The 16,002-nt window shown below is 47.2% G+C and overlaps 8 non-coding genes across 8 annotated transcripts; all 8 read right to left on the bottom strand.

Annotated features, from left to right (window-relative positions):
• Positions 1-464: 464 nt before the first annotated feature.
• trnal-cag (transfer RNA leucine (anticodon CAG)) lies at positions 465-547 on the bottom strand. Its single transcript has one exon. It is a non-coding gene; the product is annotated as a tRNA-Leu (tRNA).
• Positions 548-1,862: 1,315 nt separating this feature from the next.
• Positions 1,863-1,945, bottom strand: trnal-cag (transfer RNA leucine (anticodon CAG)). The gene has a single exon. It is a non-coding gene; the product is annotated as a tRNA-Leu (tRNA).
• A 2,414-nt stretch (positions 1,946-4,359) lies between these two features.
• Positions 4,360-4,431, bottom strand: trnam-cau (transfer RNA methionine (anticodon CAU)). Its single transcript has one exon. It is a non-coding gene; the product is annotated as a tRNA-Met (tRNA).
• Positions 4,432-5,519: 1,088 nt separating this feature from the next.
• Positions 5,520-5,602, bottom strand: trnal-cag (transfer RNA leucine (anticodon CAG)). The gene has a single exon. It is a non-coding gene; the product is annotated as a tRNA-Leu (tRNA).
• A 2,351-nt stretch (positions 5,603-7,953) lies between these two features.
• On the bottom strand, positions 7,954-8,035 carry trnas-uga (transfer RNA serine (anticodon UGA)). The gene has a single exon. It is a non-coding gene; the product is annotated as a tRNA-Ser (tRNA).
• A 16-nt stretch (positions 8,036-8,051) lies between these two features.
• trnag-ucc (transfer RNA glycine (anticodon UCC)) lies at positions 8,052-8,123 on the bottom strand. Its single transcript has one exon. It is a non-coding gene; the product is annotated as a tRNA-Gly (tRNA).
• Positions 8,124-8,222: 99 nt separating this feature from the next.
• On the bottom strand, positions 8,223-8,294 carry trnaw-cca (transfer RNA tryptophan (anticodon CCA)). The gene has a single exon. It is a non-coding gene; the product is annotated as a tRNA-Trp (tRNA).
• Positions 8,295-15,610: 7,316 nt separating this feature from the next.
• trnaw-cca (transfer RNA tryptophan (anticodon CCA)) lies at positions 15,611-15,682 on the bottom strand. Its single transcript has one exon. It is a non-coding gene; the product is annotated as a tRNA-Trp (tRNA).
• Between the last annotated feature and the right edge of the window lie 320 nt (positions 15,683-16,002).

Below are 16,002 nucleotides of genomic sequence, written 5' to 3'. Positions count from 1 at the left end.
GCTAATGTTTCGAGTCCAGGAGACCCATTGTCAAAGCTGGACTGCGAACGTCATCCAGTAGTACCACACAGAGGGGCAATATAGAGATATAACGATATCCAGTAATACCTCACAGCTGGGGCAAAACGTTAAGAAAGCATTAACTAGAAATAAATCACAATAGAAACCTTGTTCCCAACTTCCCGTCTCGGACGGATGTGAACAACCCAACCAGCCAGACGATGTATAACAAAAGAAGATTAATTTTAGCCGGAGTCCTGTGATCCATTTGAATTCCTCAACCAGAGTCATGAAGCAGATTATCGAGTCGTTACATGGGCTTCTGCCTGAAGGGTATTGCTGAGCGTACTTAAGCAGGAATCGCATGTCCTGAGACCAACACTTTTCCATTGAATGGGAGGTATTGGACTTCCTGAGGTTGAAAATCTTGCTGGAGAAATTTAACCTTGTGGAGTATAAGGCAATATCAGGAGTGGGATTCGAACCCACGCCTCCAGAAGAGACTGCGACCTGAACGCAGCGCATTAGACCGCTCGGCCATCCTGATGCATTGACGCCAAAACTAAGATCCGTGCACAAATCGACTTAAAGTCTGTCTTAATCGTTATTTCATTTCAAACAAGATATGCTTTTCATACTTTTCAACCCCAGCCAGAGTCCTGCATCTGAGTGCCATCCTTGTCCAAACCGCTGGTGGTTAAGGAGCATCTCATTGCTGCATTGCTCAGTTTGCTCGAATCAGCAAGGTCCGATGTCCCGCTCTACCTGTTCCTCAGACGAAGGTATTTTTGTGGTCGGACTTGAGGCAAAGTTTGAGGAAGTCTGTAACAGCGTGATCAATGTTCCCAGAGAGCTGAAACTGCTGCCCCGAACTTCATTTTATAAAGGTGATTCCAGTCACTCCCCACTTTCCCATCAGAACAACGTCACAGAAGAAATCACATCACCTTCACAGAACAACCATTCCGCACGAAAGTAAATTATCTGAACTGTGCTGACCAGTATCAGTGTGCTCAAACGTCTGTTCTGGTTGAAAGAAAAAAATGAGGAAGTGAATAATTGTGTGGTTACCGCAGGGCAGTAATGTTGTAGCTCCTGGTTTAAGGAGCAGAGTGCGCAGCGGAAGCGTGCAGGGCTATTAGCCCGAGGTCGCGGAATCGAGGGTATTCTCTGCTATTTACATTCTCCCTCACACCAAAAGTAAACATAACGCACGTTCCTGTTTGCTTTGCAGCAAATAGCTATCAGAAACTTTCTTGCAGTCTCATCCCGACATTAGTCCCAAGAATGAAAGAGACAGCATGACACATTGCAACACTGTAATGCTCACACTCAGGGAACCACAGAGAAAATGCTTTAAAGTCTCAGCCGATCTGACAGCATCTGGAGGGAGAGAAATGTGCTGACGTTTCGTGTCCAGGTGACCCTTAGTCAAAACTGCACGGGAAGCATTATCCAGTAGTACCCCACTGAGGGGCAATATAGATATATAGCGATATCCAGTAATAACTCACAGGGGGCCAATAAGGAAATGAAGCTTTATCGAGCAATGAATCACAATAGAAGCCGAGTTCCCAACGTTCCCTTTTGGACGGATGTGAACAATTCAACCTGCCAGACACTTTACAAGAGAAGACGAATTTTACCCTTCTCTTTGGATCAATATGAATTCCTCAACCAGACTCACCGAAGCAGATTGTCGAGTCATGAGCTGGGCTTTTGCCGGTGGGGTCTTGCTGTGCGTATTTAAGCGGGAATCTCATGGACTGAGACCAACGCTTTTCCATTGAAAGGGAGGTATTGGATTTTCCTGAGGTTGAAAATCTTGCTGGAGAAATTTAACCTCGTGGAGGAAAAGACAATATCAGGAGTGGGATTCGAACCCACGCCTCCAGAAGAGACTGCGACCTGAACGCAGCGCCATAGACCGCTCGGCCATCCTGATGCGTTGACGCAGAAACTAAGATCCGTGCACAAATCGACTTAAAGTCTGTCTTCATCTTTATTACATTTCAAACAAGACATGCTTTCCCTACTTTTGAACCCCAGCCAGAGTCCTGTATCTGAGTGCCATCCTTGTCCAAACCGCTGGTGGTTAAGGAGCTTCTCATTGCTGCATTGATCAGTTTGCTCTAATCAACAAGGTCTGAATTCCCGCTCTACCTGTTCCTCAGACGAAGGTATTGAAAGTCTAAGATCTGAGGACGTGAATTATCCAATTGGAGAGTTGCATTCTGGCAACTGCAATATCTCTCCACAGCTGCTTCCGGTGCTGCTTTCACAGACAAGTAGCCGAAGAACCCCTCCAGTGTCCAATCAGGTGAACGTTCATCCAGTAGAGGCGGTAGAAGAGTGTTCTGGAAGAAATCAACTTAGTCACCTCGACTGCACTGTGGGTCGCTGAAGACCAGGTGTGAAAGAGCGGATCAGACTGAAAGCAAAACTTTGATACTAATAAAGAAAAAGGCAGATGTGCTGCTGACAAACAGCAACTTGTTTCCGTTTGGTGTGATTGAGAATATGAATAGCAGAGGATAGTTTCGATCCATCGATCTCTGGGTTATGGCCACAGAACACTCCCGCTTCTCCACACGGATCGTGGCTCATTCTTTCCGTGGTCGGACTCGAGGCAAAGTTTGAAGAAATCTCTAACAGCGTGATCAATGTTCCCAGAGAGGTGAAACTGCCGCCCCGAACTTCATTCTATGAAGATTATTCCAGTCACTCCCCACTTTCCCATCAGACCAACGTCACAGAAGAAATCACATCACCTTCACAGAACAACCATTCCGCAGGAAAGTAAAGTATCTGAACTATGCTGACCAGAATCAGTGTGCTCAAACGTGTGTTCTTGTTGAATGAAAAAAATGAGGAAGTGAATAGTTGTGTGGCTACCGCAGGGCAGTAATGTTGTAGCTCCTGGTTTAAGGAGCAGAGTGCCGCAGCGGAAGCGTGCTGGGCTATTAGCCCGGGGTCGAGGAATCGAGGGTATTCTCTGCTAATTACATTCTCCCTCACACCAAAAGTAAACATAACGCACGTTCCTGTTTGCTTTGCAGCAAATGGCTATCAGAAACCTTCTTGCAGTCTCATCCCGACATTAGTCCCAAGAATGAAAGAGGCAGCATGACACATTACAACATTGTAAAGCTCACACATAGGGAACCACAGAGAAAATGCTTTAAAGTCTCAGCAGACCTGACAGCATCTGGAGGGAGAGAAATGAGCTGACGTTTCGTGTCCAGATGACCCTTAGTCAAAACTGCTCGGGAACCGTTATCCAGCAGTACTCCACAGAGGGGCAATATAGATATAGAACGATATCCAGTAATAACTCACAGGGGGCAATAAGGAAATAAAGCTTTATCGAGCAATGAATCACAATAGAAACCGAGTCCCAACTTCCCCTCTTGGACGGATGTGAACAATCCAACGTGCCAGACTATTTACAAGAGAAGACGAATTTTACCCTTCTCTTGGGATCAATATTAATTCCTCAACCAGACTCACCGAAGCAGATTGTCGAGTCATGAGCTGGGCTTTTGCCGGTGGGGTCTTCCTGTGCGTATTTAAGCGGGAATCCCATGTCCTGAGACCAACGCTTTTCCATTGAAAGGGGGGTATTGGATCTTCCTGAAGTTGAAAATCTTCCTGGAGAAATTTAACCTCATGGAGGAAAAGGCAATATCAGGAGTGGGATTCGAATACATGCCTCCAGAAGAGTCTGCAACCTGAACGCAGCGCCTCAGACCACTCGGCCATTCTGATGCGTTGATGGCGAAGCCAAGATCCGTGCACAAATCGACTTAGAGTCTGTCTTCATCTTTATTTCATTTCAAACAAGATATGCTTTTCCTCCTTTAGAACCCCAGCAAGAGTCCTGTATCTGAGTGCCATTCTTGGCCAAACCGCTGGTGGTTAATGAGCTTTTCATTGCTGCATTGATCAGTATGCTCTAATCAACAAGGTCCGATTTCCCGCTCTCCATGTTCATCAGACGAAGGTATTGAAAGTCTACGAACTGAGCGACGTGAAGTATCCAATTGGAGAGTTGCATTCTGGAAACTGCAATCTCTTTCCACAGCTGCTTCCGGTGATGCTTTCACAGACAAGTCGCCGAAGAACCCCTCCACTGTCCAATCAGGTGAACGTTCATCCAGTAGAGGCGGCAGAAGAGTGTTCTGGGAGAAGTCAACTGAGTCACTTCGACTGTACGGTGAATAACCTGAATAACCTGAATAACAGGTGTCAAAGAGCGGATCAGACTGAAAGCAAAACTTTGATCCTAATAAAGAGAAAGGCAGATGTGATGCTGACAAATAGCAACTCGTTTTCGTTTGGTGTGATTGAGAATATGGATAGCAGAGGATGGTTTCGATCCATCGACCTCTGGGTTATGGGCCCAGCACGCTTCCGCTGCGCCACTCTGCTCGTAGCTCATTATTTTTGTGGTCGGACTTGAGGCAAAGTTTGAGGAAGTCTGTAACAGCGTGATCAATGTTCCCAGAGAGCTGAAACTGCCGCCCCGAACTTCATTTTATAAAGATGATTCCAGACACTCCACACTTTCCCATCAGAACAACGTCAGAGAAGAAATCACATCACCTTCACAGAACAACCATTCAGCACGAAAGTAAAGTATCTAAACTATGCTGACCAGTATCAGTGTGCTCAAACGTCTGTTCTGGTTGAAAGAAAAAAATGAAGAAGTGAATAATTGTGTGGTTACCGCAGGGCAGTAATGTTGTAGCTCCTGGTTTAAGGAGCAGAGTGCGCAGCGGGAGCGTGCAGGGCTATTAGCCCGAGGTCGAGGAATCGAGGGTATTCTCTGCTATTTACATTCTCCCTCACGCCAAAAGTAAACATAACACACGTTCCTGTTTGCTTTGCAGCAAATACCTATCAGAAACTTCCTTGCAGTCTCATCCCGACATTAGTCCCAAGAATGAAAGAGACAGCATGACACATTACAACATTGTAAAGCTCACACATAGGAACCACAGATAAAATGCTTTAAGGTCTCAGCAGATCTGACAGCATCTGGAGGGAGAGAAATGAGCTGACGTTTCGTGTCCAGGTGACCCTTAGTCAAAGCTGCTCGGGAAACGTTATCCAGCAGTACCCCACTGAGGGGCAATATAGATATATAACGATATCCAGTAATAACTCACAGGGGGACAATAAGGAAATAAAGCTTTATCGAGCAATGAATCACAATAGAAACCGAGTCCCCAACTTCCCCTCTTGGACGGATGTGAACAATCCAACCTGCCAGACTATTTACAAGAGAAGACGAATTTTACCCTTCTCTTGGGATCAATATTAATTCCTCAACCAGAGTCACTGAAGCAGATTATCGAGTCATGAACTGGGCTTCTGCCGGTGGTGTCTTGCTGTGCATATTTAAGCAGGAATCTCAGGTCCAGAGACCAGCGCTTTTCCACTGAAAGGGAGGTATTGGATCTTCCTGAGGTTGAAAATCTTGCTGGAGAAATTTAACCTCGTGGAGTAAAAGGCAATATCAGGAGTGGGATTCGAACTCACGCCTCCAGAAGAGACTGCGACCTGAACGCAGCGCCTTTGACGACTCGGCCATCCTGATGCGTTGACACCAAAGCTAATATCCGTGCACAAATCGACTTAAAGTCTGTCTTCATCTTTATTTCATTTCAAACAAGATATGCTTTTCCTACTTTTGAACACCAGCCAGAGTCCTGTGTCTGAGTGCCATCCTTGTCCAAACCGCTGGTGGTTAAGGAGCTTCTCATTGCTGCATTGAGCAGTTTGCTCTAACCAACAAGTTCCGAATTCCCGCTCGACCTGTTCCTCACACGAAAGTTTTGAAAGTCTAAGATCTGAACGACGTGATGTATCCATTTGGAGAGTTGCATTCTGGCGACTGCCATCTCTCTCCACAGTTGCTTCCCGTGCTGCTTTCACAGACAAGTTCACAGACTGTACTGTGGTTAGCTGAAAAACAAGGAGCGGATCAGACAGAAAGCAAAACTTTGCTACGAATAAAGAAGAAGGCAGGTGTGCTGCTGACAAATAGCGGCTTGTTTCCGTTTGGTGTGAGTGAGAATAGAAATAGGCTTGCAAGTTTCCATCAGGCGAGGCCGCCGCCGGTGATGATGACGTGGTGTGGACTCGCTGAACCAGGTTCAGGAGCTTGCCGGCTCGAGCACCGAGCAGGGACGCTCTGTCAGGCCCGACGATTTCAAACCACAGTGTTGCCTTGATCGCCTTGTTGGATACCCCTAGTTGACAGGAACCACTGGCAGCTATGGCATTGCCATTGTAGTCAAGGAACTGGCAGGTCGGTGGAAGAATGCTGTGGATGGTGTCGAGGCCGGATTTTGAGATGAGGTTCGCTGATGTGCCGGTGTGAAGTTTAAATCGGATGCAAGCCTTGTCTCATTTCATTTCATTTCGTTTTCATTTCATTAATTGTGTGGACAGCACACCACTCGTCGATCCACACCGAGGATCGAAAGGCCTTTCGCCGTTGTGGTGGAAGGCAGCGCATGTGTAGTTATGATGCCCACCCGGTATGGGGACCTGACGCACTCAGCATCAGGGTCTGTTGGGCTGTCGGGATCGGAATCTGGCATGCCTTGTTGTATTGAGCGGACACTTCTGCGCCGCAACTGGGATCGCTGGCTGCTGAGCGGTGGAGCAGATCTGCAAAGAGCTGCATAGTGGCCAAGCTTGCCACACTGCAGACACCGGCGTCCTTTTGCCGGACATTTCTGCTTTAAGTGGGTGGAGCCACAATTCGGAGATGTCATGACGCCGACGACAGGGCATTCCGTGCGCCATCGCGCATTCGCAGTACAGTCGGTCGACGTACGCACCTGTGCAGTCGTGTTTTCGGCCTCGTCGTCCACTCGAACATGGCGCACATGCGCAGGGACCTGGGAAAAGCGCACAAAGCGACATCTCTCCTCGATGCTCAGGCCCTGCATTTGAACAATGGCCTGCACCCGTTCCTCTCGTGGGAGGCCAGTTTTGCAGTTTCTGCCGCCCTGATGTGGGAGTAACGATTCTTAGCATGCTCATGGATAACGCATGTCTCGATAGCAACTGAGAGGATCAACTGTTTGAATTTCAGGAGCTGCTGCTGAAGGGAGTCGGAGTGGACCCCGAAAACGATCTGATCCCGGATCATGGAATCAACCGTCGAGTCATAGTTACATGACTGCGCTAGGATGCGGAGATGGGTCACGAAGGACTGAAAAGGTTCATTCTTACCCTGAAGACTCTGCTGGAAAAAGTACCATTCAAAGCTCTCATTCACCTCAGTGTCGAGGTGGCTGTCAAACTTCAGCAGGACTTTTTGAATTTTGTTTTGTCTTCGCCGGCAGCGAACGTAAGGGAGTTGTAGATGTGGATGACATGGTCCCCCGCGGTGGAGAGAAATAATGTGATCTTCCTGGCATCCGATGCTGCTTCGAGGTCGGAGGCCTCGATGTACAGGAGGAACTTTTGCTTGAAGATTTTCCAATTGGTGCCAAGGTTGCCGGAGATGCGGAGCTGCGGAGGAGGCTGGTGTTTTCCATTTCACCGGATGGCTGCTTCCTGGTCAATGCGGATTCACTCGAGATAGATAGATAGATAGATAGAACATACAGTGCAGTAGGAGGCCATTCGGCCCATCGAGTCTGCACCGACCCACTTAAGCCCTCACTTTCACCCTATCCCCAATAACCCCTCCTAACCTTTTTGGACACTAAGGGCAATTTAGCATGGCCAATCCACCTAACCTGCACGTCTTTGGACTGTGGGAGGAAACCGGAGCACCCGGAGGAAACCCACGCAGACACGGGGAGAACGTGCAGACTCCGCACAGACAGTGACCCAGCGGGGAATTGAACCTGGGACCCTGGCGCTGTGAAGCCACAGTGCTATCCACTTGTGCTACCGTGCTGCCCTAAAAATATTTCGAATCACAGTCGCTGCGAGCAGGGCTCGAGCCTGCGCGGGGAGACCCCATTGGGTTTCAAGTCCAACGCCTTAACCACTCGGCTATCGCAGCTGCAATAATTTATTATTGCGATGGCTGGGAATCGAACCCGGGTCAACTGCTTGGAAGGCAGCTATGCTCACCACTATACCACCATCGCTCACTAAACATTTACCAGCATTGTGGCTTTTTGAACGGAGTCATTTCGGGAACATTTCCACAGAGAGAAATTCCTGGAACCAGCGGCAGAATAACATCCTGAGCCTGACGTGATTCGAACACGCAACCTTCTGATCTGGAGTCAGACGCGCTACCGTTGCGCCACAAGCCCATACTAGGTTCCTCCTGTACATCGAGGCCTCCGACCTCGAAGCAGCATCGGATGCCAGGAAGATCACATTATTTCTCTCCACCGTGGGGGACCATGCCATCCACATCTACAACTCCCTTACGTTCGCTGCCGGCGAAGACAAAACAAAATTCAAAACAGTCCTGCTGAAGTTTGACAGCCACTGCGACACTGAGGTGAATGAGAGCTTTGAATTGTACTTTTTCCAGCAGAGGCTTCAGAGTAAGAATTAACCTTTTCAGTCCTTATAGGTTTCTTTCGGACGTTCGGTACAGACTCAAGAGGCCGAATGTCCTGCAGGGATTCTCTGGATAACAAATTAGAATCGTCAGAACTCCGACATTGACGGGATGTTTAAGGCGTCTGACTGATCTTCATCATGATGCGATCAAATGTTTGTATCTTTCAGTCTTTCCGCGGTGTTTTATTTACAATGTGTAGAAACATGTTTAACATGGTGTTGAATGTTTCCCATCAGTCCATTCAGAACAATCCTTCAGCTGTTATGATGGAAATGTAATTTGCTGACAGAAACAACATTCCCATCACTTCACATCTGGCTGCACATCTGGACCAATGCACAAAGACGACCTTCTTCCGTTAGTTATTGTGGATATTAAACATCCATGAGGGGGCTTGGTGAAGTCAGGTCATATGGCGAGTTGGCCGAGGGGTGATGGCGATGCCCTGCTAATCCATTGTGCTTTGCATCTGCGGGTCTGAATCCATCTTCGTCGACGATCCATTTCCTGCGTCTCCGCGTTGGGCCACTTATTGAGGGTGACCTGATGATTCATTCAGTGTGTCCGGAACTAGGATGGAGTTTAGATTCGGAGTTCAACAGGCCTGAGGAGTGAATCTTCTTGCACCAGTCTCTATACCGATATTTCTGGCTTAACTGGGCGGTCCCTTACCCTGAGATTAATCCCTCAGGTCCCAGACTCTCCCACATGGAGAAACAACCTCTCAGCATCCACCCTGTCAACCCCCCTGAAAATCTATTAAATCAGTGAATTTGAATGGTGAGAATTATACCCTGTCCCAAAGATTAGTTCAGGCCTCTGGATTCCCAATCTAGTGACATAATCTTTCATCCCTCTGAACAACAGTTGATTCGGCTCATTATTAAACATCTTGGGCCAGTGGGCCGATGAATGGCAGATGGAGTTTAATTTGGATAAATGTGAGGTGAGGCATTTTGGTAGCTCAAATCAGTGATTGACCTACTCAGTTAATGGTAGGGAGTTGGGGAGAATTACAGAACAAACAGATCGAGGAGAACAGGTTCACACATCCTTGAAGGTGATGTCGCAGGTGGACAGGGTGGTGAAGAAGGTATTCAGCATGCTCGGTTTTAAGGTCAAAATATTGAATCCAAGAGTTGTGATGTCTTGTTCAAGTTGTACAAGACATGCTGGTAAGACCACACGGGAAATACTGTGTTCAATTCTGGTCACCCTATTTTCGGAAGGATATTGTTAAACTAGAAAGGGTGCATAAGTGATTTACAAGGATGCTACCAGGACTTGATGGTGTGAGTGAAAATTCGAGGCTGGATAGGCTGGGACTTTTTTTTCCTGGAGCGTAGGAGGCTTATGGGTGATGTCATAGAGGTCTATGAAATAATGATGAGCATAAATAAGGTAATGAGGAGCATCTGGCACGGGCTGCCAGAGGCAGTGGTAGAGGCAGTTATCATTTTGTCTTGTAATAATCAGTTGGACAGTTACATGCGCAGGGTGGGTGGAGGTGGATATGGGCCAAATGCGGGCAAGTGGGACGAGCTTAGTGATAGAAACTGGGCGGCATTGACAAGCTGGGACGAATGGCTGTTTCCATGCTGCCAACATCCACGACTCTTTGACTCTGTCTGTCTTCCTGATGATATTAGAATTTCCTCCACAGAATTGTATTGAACCGATTGATACATAATATTTTATTCTATGTTTTATCCAAGTCAAACAGGCACTGTGGATTCATCAGGGGATAAAGAAAATACTAGGATGAGAGCGAATTGAATGAACAATGTTCCCAAAAATTATATTCCAAAAAGAGCCCTGCAACGTTTGGATGGAAAGGTGAAACTTTGAGCGGAGGAAGGAAAACTCAGCTGACAGCAAGCTCCACCGGATTTCTATATCAAACGATCGCGGTGGGACTCGATCTTCCAATCTTCTGATATCTTCATTATGTTCACCGAAATCAGACGCCTTAGACATTAGGCCACGCGACCACTGCATGGGACATACGAGCCGATGTTTATCGCATGTGAATAAATACTGTGATTCTCTCTGTTTCCCTAGAAACCAGTACAATGCAGAAGGAGGCCATTCGGCCCATCGACTCTGCACCGACCCTCCAATCCTGCACCCCACTCATGCTTTAATTTGGATCTAGACTGGGACGTTCGGTGCTGTTCTATGTAATGCAAAAATGAACTTCGAGGATATTTCCAATTTAACTGTTTTTCTTCCGCAAACAATTGAATCAGTGAAATTGTGCGTTTCGGGAGCTGGGATTTTCGAGTCTCTCAAGGCTTTTCTCCAAATCCATTGGTCATTTTAAGGTAGATTCAACCGCTCCTCACATAAACACCGGGTCATCGTTCATCGCAGGAATGCAAGAACTTCCTGGAGTGATTCCAGGCCGGTTTTATAATGTTTAATGAATGACCTATTGAACACAGCTGCGATGGTCGAGTGGTTAAGGTGTTGGAATTTCCCCAGCAGGTTCGAGCCCTGCTCCCAACGACTGTGACTGAAGAATTAATCGATTTTTAGTCAACGGTTTGACACAACGTTCGCTACTTAGCAAATTCTAATATCCTCAGGAAGAGGGTTAATAGTATTTTGGACATCAGCCCGGCTAGTTTAGTCGGTAGAGCTTCATAGAATTGCATCGAGTCTGTACCGGCTCTTGGAAAGAGCACCCTACCCAAGGTCAACACCTCCGCCCTATTCCCATAACCCAGTAACCCCACCCAACACTAAGGGCAATTTTGGAGACTAAGGGCAATTTACCATGGCCAATCCACCTAACCTGCACATCTTTGGACGGTGGGAGGAAACCGGAGCACCCGGAGGAAACCCACGCACACACGGGGAGGATGTGCAGACTCCGCACAGACAGTGACCCAAGCCGGAATCGAACCTGGGACCCTGGAGCTGTGAAGCAATTGTGCTATCCACAATGGTACCGTGCTGCCCTCATGCTTGGGACTCTTAATCCCAGGGTCGTGTGTTCCAGACCCACGTTGGGCGCTTCCATATTGTAATCTGAGAGCGTTGAGCTGAACGAACTGATTTGATAACAGGAACACAAGGTTATGTTCCTGGACTGGGAATCCAGAGGCCTGAACTAATCTTTCGTGACAAGATTTAATTAATCTGGAATTGAAATTTCATCTCAGTAATGGCGCAGGAAAGTTCTGCTGCAGACGGATCATATTTCCACAACTGGGAACACATTTCCACAACAGGGAATGATTAGCACAACCACAGTGAAGTTCTGTCACCGGCAGAGTCACAGTTCCAACAGAGAGAACAGTTACACAGCAGAGAGCTCAGTTACACAGCAGAGAGCTCAGTTACACAGCAGAGAGCACAGTTGCACAGCAGAGAGCTCAGTTACACAGCAGAGAGAACAGTTACACAGCAGAGAGCTCAGTTACACAGCAGAGAGCTCAGTTACACAGCAGAGAGCACAGTTACACAGCAGAGAGCTCAGTTACACAGCAGGAAAACATTTAATTGCCTATCTTTGTGGAACCGAAAATCCCTTTTTGCTAAATAACCAGTTTTTCCATCTCAGTATCTTGCTGGTTTGCTCGGCACCTTTTCTGTGTGTCATTGTGTGTGTGTGTCCTGATAGTCTCTTCCTGCTTTACTGTGTGCCTTTCTCTGTCTGTCACAGCCGTGCTGATATTCTGTGTTATTGTCCAGCCAAGGTGAGCTTCACAACACGTGGTTCTCGTTTAAGAAAAAAATAGTTACGTGGCTGCCGCAGAACAGCAATTGCGAACACGGCGGATCTAAAAAGCAGAGTGGCGCAGCGGAAGCGTGCTGGACCCATAACACAGAGGTCAATGGATCGAAACCATCATCTGCTATTGATATTCTCAGTCACCCCAAAATTAAACATGACGCTATCACCCTGCGGCACATCCGCCTTTTCTTTTCAGTAGATTAGTATCAAAGTGTTGCATCCAGTGTGATCCGGACATTTGCGCCAGGAATGAAGCAGACAGCATTACATCACTGTGAAGCTCAAAGTAACAAAATAGGGAAGCTCTTCAATTCACTCTCACTGAGGAAAACAGACAACATCTGCTGTGGTGTGTGAGTATTATTGGTGTCAATATCACATCTCCACTGACTGGAATGAATTATGTTTTGTTAACACAGTCATGTCATTTGGTAAAGATCGAACCGGGTGTTTTTCAGTGTTTTCAAACCCTATAACAGCGAGAACGTGAAAAGTTTATATAATAACTTCCAGGAATACCCCACAGAGGGGCAATAAGCATATATAACAATATCCAATAATAAACCACTATAGAAACCGAGATCACAGTTTCGCCACTCGGACGGATGTGAACAATCCAGCCAGACTATTTAGAACAAGCGAAGATTCCTGCCTCCAGCCACCTCACTTTCTCCAGCTCTCTTCCTCAGCTCGAAACACAGGAAAAGACGCAAACGCCTCCAATCAAATTATTATTGCGATGGCCGGGAATCGTACCCGGATCAACTGCTTGGAAGGCAGCGATGCTCCCCAGTATCCCCCCATCACTTACTGCCGAACGTTGAGTCATTTTGATGCTTTGCATTAGTTTGATAAATTGTTTCGTAAACAACGTCTCACTATGTTTGTGTTATTTCACTCCAATTTAAAATGCTCCTGAATGAAAGTGTCCGTGTCGCACGGCTCCCGGTCAGCCAGGAGATGGCACCAGTCCACAATAAAAGTATTTATTTCTGATGTTCTGTGTGCCATTACATGGGACTCTTGCTCTGGCCTGAGACCTCACCTTGTCCTTGTGTCCTGATGCTGCCGTTTGCACCCTGGTTAAGTAATCATATAATCCCTCCAGTGCAGAAGGAGACCATTCGGCCCATCCAGTCTGCATTGACCCTCGGAAAGAGCACCCCAACACGGCCCAATCGTCTCCGAACCGTTTGGATACGTCAGGTGTCAGTCTCCTCTGGAGACGAGGGTTCAATCCCACTCTTGACATTGCCATTGATTCTCAGCTGCGATAAAATGCCAGAGGTCCCGGGTTCAAAAATCCGGACGAGCCCGGATGGTGTCATTGACTGAAATCGGGAGGAGGTTTGAGCTCCCGGGAAGTTATTGCAGCGAATATATCAGTGCAGAACACGTGAAGAAACGGACAGGGTATTTAAAGGTCGTTTGATCATGGTGTGGGATTCTGAATTTCTCCTCAAGTAAAAACAGACGCAAGCTTGTGCATCCGCGCAGCTGGCTGAATACAATGGCTATTTGTACCTGATAAACCTTTGATTTGACAAACGCGCTTGCGGGATGAGGTGGCCGAGTAGTTAAGGGGACGGGTTGATAATCCATTGAGCTCTCCGTGCGTGGGTTCGAAACCCATCATTGTCGATTTTCCATCCTGCTTTCTCCCAGCGGGACTCATTTTTCCAAAGTATCTGCAATCACTGATGTGACAATCCAGTCCAAGTTGTGAGGCCTGATTGCATCGAGTTGTGTTGGAAGCGCGAGAATTAAATTTCAGTCAGGTTCCGATTGAGATGCATTGATCGGGTAGTGAGGTCGGAACCACTCTGTCTATTGGGTAGTGTCAAAGCCAAGCGGCATTTCATTGTTCGAGAGAATGAGGAGTTTAGGGAATCAGGATATTTACCCAGCAAAAATCTGCTGGAGGAGGGAATGAGGGGAGTCCAAAAATGTATTCAGAACCTTAATGTAGCGGCGGCAATGGAGCTTCACCAGAATGATACAGACATAGAAGGTTTCAATTACGAGAACAGATTAGAATTATAGAATCATAGAATGGTTCCAGCACAGGGTGCGGCCATTCCGCCCACCGTGTGCATGTCAGTCGCCCAGAGCTGGAAAATCTCAGCAGACCTGGCAGCGGGAAACAGAGAATGGGAAGCAGGGTCAGACTGGACTGGAAACTGTAACTCTGTTTCTCTCTCCACAGATGCTGCCAGACCAGCCGAGTTATCCAACATTGTCTATTTCTGTTGCAGCATTTTATGAAGAATCTCCATAGCGGCCTTGCCTTTGTGCTCGGCGTTTCTATTTATTTATTTCGTTCTGTATAAATTTAGAGTACCCAATTATTTTTTTTCTCCAATTAAGGGCCAATTTAGCGTGGCCAATCCACGTACCTTGCACATCTTTGGGTTGCGGGGGTGAAACCCACGCACACATGGGAAGAATTAGCAAACTCCAGGCGGGCAGTGGCCCAGGGCCGTGATGACGCTACTATTTATAAAGACTGGTCCCGTATGGGCACTCAGGGCAATTTATCCAATCCAACTAATGCACGACTTTGCACTGTGGGAGGAATCCGGAGCACCCGGAGGAAACCCACGCAGACACGGGCAGAAGGTGCAGACTCCGCACAGGTAGTGAATCGAACCTGGTACCCTGGCACTGTGAAGCCACTTGTGCTACCGTGCTTTGTGCCCAGATAAATTATTGCAGCGAATATATCAGTGGAGAACAAGTAAAGAAATGAAAACGACATTTTTTAAAAACCGCACGCTTCTGCACCCAGGTAACTGGCTGAATGCAATGGTTGTATGCAACCCCGATAAACCTTTGATTTATTTGCTGAACAAGAATTTCCCCATCTGCGCCTTAAAAATAATCAATGTCCCGCTTCCGCGGCCTTCTGAGGCAGAGTTCCAAAGTCGCACAACTCTCTGAGAGGGAGAAATCTCCTCATCTCCGTCCGAAAAAGAGCGACGTCCTTGTTTTTAACTGCCCAGTTGTTCTGGTGTCATCCACGAGCAGTGAGATTGAACCAACTGTTTGGACAGCACGGTAGCACAATGTTAGCACAGTTGGTTCAATATTCCCATAATAATATGGACGCGGCCAACTGGGTTGTAGAGTCACATGCTCTACTGACTGAGCTATCCGAGTCTCCGCATGTTTGATTAAACTGCTCAAAAATATAAACTGAGCGGGTCAATCTGAAATATCCGCAAACATTTACCAGCATTGTGGCTTTGAACGGAGTCATTTCGGGAACATTCCCACAGAGAAAAATTCCTGGAACCAGCGGCAGAAAATCCTCCTGAGCTTGACGTGATTTGAACACGCAACCTTCTGATCTGGAGTCAGACGCGCTACCGTTGCGCCACAAGCCCAAGTGCGGATCATTGCGGGTTTCTCCTCATAAATTTATGTTTTATTTATACCCAACTGTGCGAAAGAAACGCAAAGAAGTTCGATTGAGGGATACTAAAGGGCCATGAAGTAAAGCAGCTGTACCACGTGGTTAAGGGGATGCACAATAATCCATTGTGCTCTGTACACGTGGCTTCAAATCCAATCCTGGTCTGTGACGTGTCTGTTGTGTCTGTGTTTGGTCCCCTCATGGGGGTTGTGGTGATCCACTGTGATAGGAGATGTAAGGTAGGGCCTGCACTACAGGTTCGCCGGTAGCTCCTGCCTGCTGGCTCCGCCC

Source organism: Scyliorhinus torazame, chromosome 24 (assembly GCF_047496885.1).
Source record: "Scyliorhinus torazame isolate Kashiwa2021f chromosome 24, sScyTor2.1, whole genome shotgun sequence".
Taxonomy (NCBI): Eukaryota; Metazoa; Chordata; class Chondrichthyes; order Carcharhiniformes; family Scyliorhinidae; genus Scyliorhinus; species Scyliorhinus torazame.
The sequence above is the reverse complement of the archived record's forward strand: the minus strand, read 5'-3'. Positions and strand labels throughout refer to the sequence as shown.